The 6000-nt window shown below is 37.2% G+C and overlaps 1 long non-coding RNA gene across 1 annotated transcript; it reads left to right on the plus strand.

Annotated features, from left to right (window-relative positions):
• Positions 1 to 2594: 2594 nt before the first annotated feature.
• Positions 2595 to 5725, plus strand: LOC118560730. Its single transcript, XR_004929558.1, has 3 exons — positions 2595 to 2744; positions 5326 to 5411; positions 5517 to 5725. It is a non-coding gene; the product is annotated as an uncharacterized LOC118560730 (long non-coding RNA).
• The last annotated feature ends 275 nt before the right edge of the window (positions 5726 to 6000 follow it).

Below are 6000 nucleotides of genomic sequence, written 5' to 3' on the forward strand. Positions count from 1 at the left end.
AGAAAGACCAGCATTATTTAGTGCATAAATATTAGTTGTCTCATCAACATGTTGTCCCAAATCCGCGCTGTGCATCTCTGAAGATCTGCTGCCGGAGTCGCAATGGATCCTTAGATCTAACCCTTAATCTAAAGCTTTCCTCAACTTAAGCACAGATATGTCAGCTGTGTTCCTTGGCTCTCATGATGCTGTTTGTTCTGTAACAAACCGCCAACACCTCACAGTGGTATTCATTTTAAGATTTGAATTATATACAGCTAGCATGTGGAGGCAAGTGGGAGCATTATGATTTATTCAGGATGATCAGATTAAAGGGGCCTTAAGACAATGCCACATTGTTCAGATTTTCATTCGTTAACCCTTTCGAAAACCATGTACTCTTTTTTTTCACGTATTATTGCACTGCTCTGTGTTGGTCTACCAAAAGTTTAAAATTAAAAAAACAATCCAATGTCACAAAATATGTAAAAGTTCAATAAGATATGAAGCAAGGCAGCATAATTTAAAGGCCCAACATCTGGCATAAATTCAGATAACATTATTGGTTGCTGTGGCAACAGGTTTATATGTTGTTGTTGTTATTTCAGACAGCTACATGCCACTCACAGCAAACAGCAGAGTTTTCAAATTAACCACAGTTGCAGTGCTGCCTAAAATGTCACCCTGTCATGATTATTTTCAATTAGACACCGTTCCCTTTAGAAATGATAATGACCCTGTTTTATTGTCATTTTTATTCCACTTTATCACACTGGTTCAATAATAATAAATCAAGAAGTGACAGATGAATTTTAATTTGCTCGATTTTTATTTTTATTTATTTTATTTTTATTCCCAGAGATGCCAGACAAGTAATACCTGAACGGGAAGCAAAAGCATGTCTCGCCTTGTCATTTGGTTCATGCTGCACCCCCAAATCTTATAATGATAGCAAAACCCATGCTGTCTATTGCAGGCTTGTGTCACCCAGACCCTGGGTGACATTTATAAGCACAAATATTATAACAAATCTTTGACACAGAGGTATTTTGTACAATGCTTCAAAATGCCAGTCTTTATAATAACCTTATTATAATATATATATGATGATGTATTTACTTCGACAGTGCTTGTTAAAAATCTTATACATTCTTGTGTTTAAAAATCATATGAGAGATCCAAATATACAGATATTCTATACTGAAAAAATTTCATTCCTATTTTCTTTGTCTGTATGTAGTTTACGGCCATGATGGGTCTTGTATTCTCCCAGTTATGGCAGGTACACATGCATTTGCACCTTCCAATGACAGCTGCAAGCCATATTTCTCCATAAATTAGGAATTTTGACATGTTCTGTGCATTAAATTTGCATTTGATGGGGTTACCTTTCTCCATCTCTGGCACCAGCTGGTTACCTTATTAAGTCCTTGAAATGTTGGGCTGCCGAAATCGCTTTTGGGTCTAATGAAATGTGCACAAACCAAATGTAAACATATGGCACAGATGTAATAATTATTTGTAAGCAAGCGATCTTGTTGGACAAGTTGTGTATAAGGAATGATCCAAATGTAGTAAACAGCACATGGGAGATCTGAAGTTTTACCCACGTTGAACTGCTTTTACAAAGGCGCGTTAAAAACACCTGACATTTCGAGGTTTAACCTCTATAGGCGTTTAAACGTTTTCCACTCTAAAGTGTATTTGCACTAAAGAAGTGCTGTCTGAAGGATCTTATTTTATTTATTCTGAAATTCTGGAAGCTTTTAAAAATGATCTCTGTTTAGTTAACTTTGACGTTGAAAAATGTGGTAAATTCTGAAAAGTTTTTATTTCATGAAAAATAATCAATAAACCTTGAGTGTGAGACAGTTTCAGCCTGGAGAAAACAGTCTCTACAATCTCTTCTTGATTTTCTTTTTTTACTTTCTTGTCGCCTCCTGTCTAAAGAATTTGCTGACCAGCGCCGCAGTCCATGTCTGATTGGATCGTCAGGCCCCCGTGACAACTCTCTGACAGCTGCTGGCTACCGAGGCAGCTGAGTTCGGAGACTCAGACGGAGAAAGATCCAAACTGAACCACGGAACCAGTAATGAGCCTGTTTTTCCCCGACTTTCTCCTTTGTGATCAATTCAGTTTCGAATTCTGAGCGAGAAACCCTCCAGGCGTACAAGATGAACCGGTGTAATCCACACTCCTGAGACAGCAGGTAACTTTTGATCCAAGTTCAAACCATAACGAGCTGAGATCATGTTTTTATTGTACGTTTCTCCCTCAGAAAATGATCCTAAATTGGGATTTGATTTATGAAGACAAAGAGGTGTTAAAATTAATTTGGTCGGATGTAAAATATAATACACCCCAAAATCTATAGCTGGTGGTGCCACGATAGGAGGTGGGGTGGGGGGTGGTGACTTCCATAATTTACATAACTGGTAATGAGTCTTTCATATTGTAACAATAAGTGGCTATCAGAGCACTAACGATGGACTGGTAGGCTGATGGTCCTCTTTTGCATGCAAACAACCAGTTTTTATTGTCAAACTTAAACTGGTTGATCCATTCTGCAAGGGTACTGCTTATAACCCAGAGTTTTACCTTTAACTCCTCAAACTGAAGATGTCTACTGGAGAAGAGACAAAACCTTTCAACAAAGAAGAACCCATCCAGAGGGGTTCCCACTTGTTCAGGGGTCAATCTTTTTTTTTTTCTGATATCGGAGATCTTTTTTGGCCAATGTTAGTTGGACCTATGTGCTCATTCTGGTAAGCAGATGTTTTTACTTTGGATCTCATAGATACAAATTTTATATTGTTTTGTTGTTCGAATAAACTGAACTGAACTGATCTCTCACGTGGAAGATGCATAATTTCCACTTTTTAGTTGATCCAAGTGACGCCTGCGGTCCTTTGGATTTTGTTTGGGGTTGTTTTCTGATCTCCTTTGTTGGTTCTCTTTGCTTTCCTGGATTAATAATGGAAGACCACTTCTCATCCACGAGTGCTCTGGAACGGTTTTCCATACTGATAGATGTCAGTGACTTTGTTTCTCAACTGATGTTGAATTTCTTTTAGAAAGGAGCTTTTCTGAGCTTTCTCGGGTCGGTCAGTAGGTTCTACGTCAATGACTTCTGGGTTTTAAAAGTCTGACAGCAGCAGCAGCAGCAGCACATTTTAGCAGTAGGTCAGACCTGGTGTAGCTAGTAAAACTGGACAATAAAAATGCTGTTAATTGCGGGTAAATTCAAATGTAGCAATAGGAGACTACATTTTTTTCCCCTTGTTTTATTAAATCATCAGTCCAAACTGAGTTTCAGATTTAATCTGGCTATCTTTGTCTGATATAACAAATTTTGTTTGATTTAAAGTATTCAATTGTAACAAGACAATAAAATCAGGAAGAAAAAAAAAGCTATTAGGTGACAAATACTTTTTCACAGCAAGCTACGTTAGCATCCTGCATAAAGGCGGACGTTGGAGTCGATCCTCTTTGGGATAACACATTTAACTGTGACTCAGAACTAAATTGGCTATACGTCTCTCAATTTAGTTGTTATATGTGGACATTACAGCTGAAGATTAAATAATGGCTCCTAAAGCTTCCTATGTGAGTTAACGACGTGGCCTCCAGTTCTGTTGGTCCCGAATGATGAATAAACGATCCATTGCACTCAGAGCAATTTAATTAACGGAAAAAAGAACAACATACGTCAAGACAAAAACCTGTAATTACCCCTCCGAGATATACCACAGACACGTGTTTAAATCGCATTTATTTAAACAAAAGAAGTATTTGGACGGGGATGTGTTTTAATGCAGCGCATTTTAAATGTGCGGTAATGTGATGTTGCAAAACACTGGTGAATTCAAATAGCAGGACAGGTGTCAGCGGAGATGCTGAGAGCCGCGCGGTGATGATAGTCATTTTATCAGACGTTTTATCGACTGCCACTCATAACCCTGGACAAACACCTACATCTGGACAGGCTGTGCTGCGCGCCAATGTGTAATAACATATCATCACGGTTCTGAGAGAAGTTGTCAAAGGCAACACCATCACTGTCTATCTCGCAGCCTTGGCATGCAGAGCTGTGCTGTGCACAAAACAGGAAAGCATGACAGGAAGACGGGGTGCCTATTTATATGAAAAAAGCTGTCTTAAAGAAAGTAAGTGACATCTGGGATTGTAGGGTTAGTGGAAGTCAAATATGGCTTGAAGAAAACAGGAGTTTTGCCCCTTGAAGGGTCATTTATTTATCTATTTATTTATTTAGATGTTCAATTACACATTAGCTTCTCTGTTGGGAAAGGAACAGTGGTATCCAAAGAAGAAATGCACGTGATGTAAAAGCATTTAAAATTAAAATGAACAATGGACTACAAATAAAATTGACCTGTATGTATAATTTATTGTTTACCCGCCAGCATCTTGCAATTTTCATCAACAGCCTGACAATAAAACAATCAATAGCCTGAGGGGTGTGAAGTTAGCTCTTAAAGAAAAATGTAAACGCTACATCGTTATCTGAAAAGGTCCTTCTACACTTCATGAATGACAGTTTTTATCTTTATTACCAATATATAATATATAAATCAGCTAGTATAACTAAATACAAAATAAAAGCAATAAAACAATTTCATATAAAATACAATTAATTAGATAGCGTGCCAATAAAAATACCTATTTTATGCATTTAAATCACATGTAATTAGTAGAATATAAATTAAGTAATGGCATACATCCATTCTTTTATGATTTTTTTCATTCATAAAAATATGTTATAAGTCTTCCTGTGTAGGTAAACCAGTTAAATAAAAAACATCAACCAGGTTTCGCTCTGCATGACAGGTGCAATGAAATAAATACTGAAATAATAATACATGGTTTTATATATATATATATATATATATATATATATATATATATATATATATATATATATATATATATATATATATATATATACTCCAAACAAGTGCAAACATTTCCAGCAAGAAAGGCTACTCCCAAAATGTTTTTAAATTACACATATAAAAAAGTACACATTAGTGAAAAAAACAAACAATCTTATGTTAGATAAGATGTTCCCTTAAAAGAGTTTAAACCCCATAATATAAAACCATTTGCCCTTAAATTTGAGAACATTCACACAGTGTTCTGTCTCGGCTACTTAAATTTGGTTTACCATATAAGTGTTACAACGTCAAAGTGCTTATTTTAGTACACTTTGTGTCTCAGTTAACTGTTTGTAGTTGAAAAAGGACCTAATAATCTTTACCCAGACACATACCCTCCACCTAAATTTTAAAATGCTAATTTCCTGTTCTCTATCTTCTTTTCAACAAGGTACCCCTGACCTTGTGGTTCTGTTTTGGGACGCTCCCTAACCAGGACTACGACATTAAAGATTCTCCTGTTGTGTCTGACTTTAAGTTGGGTCTCTGTTATTAGTTCCATAGAAGATACGCTGTTTAGCTGAGTCCAAACCATTGCTACCATCAACTTTCTGTACCCTCTTTGTATTTCTTTCCTCGAAGGTACAGCTGGTTGGGTGCCTCTGTGTTTGTCTCTTCCCGGTCCCCAGTCGTTCCCCACGCATCCTGGCCGGGTTCTGCTGCACTGTTAAGCCAGGTTGCTTGCTAAGGATGAGGGTTAACTCCAAAGCCGTGAACTCTTTAAAGAAACAACCTAATGGAATTGGTTTTCCTCCCTCCTTCTTTCCTTTTTACCGATCGGTCTCAAATGATCAACTGAATTTTACCGTACCGTAACAAGATCTTGAGCTGACTCTATGATTAGATCCTTTATGTTTTTTAATTAAAAAAAATTCTTTGTGGCTCTAGTGGCCTTTATTTGACCAGAAATGGCGTTGAAAGGGAGAGGGTAGACTTGAACCTGGGATGGCCACGTCGAGGACTGAGGCCTCCAAACATGGGCGCTTGTGCCGCGCCCCTTTTTGTATTTTATAGATAATCGAAGACTAATTGGACCCGAGATTATTGTCCTATAAAGTTCCTTTGG

This window comes from Fundulus heteroclitus, chromosome 3, assembly GCF_011125445.2.
Source record: "Fundulus heteroclitus isolate FHET01 chromosome 3, MU-UCD_Fhet_4.1, whole genome shotgun sequence".
Lineage (NCBI taxonomy): Eukaryota > Metazoa > Chordata > Actinopteri > Cyprinodontiformes > Fundulidae > Fundulus > Fundulus heteroclitus.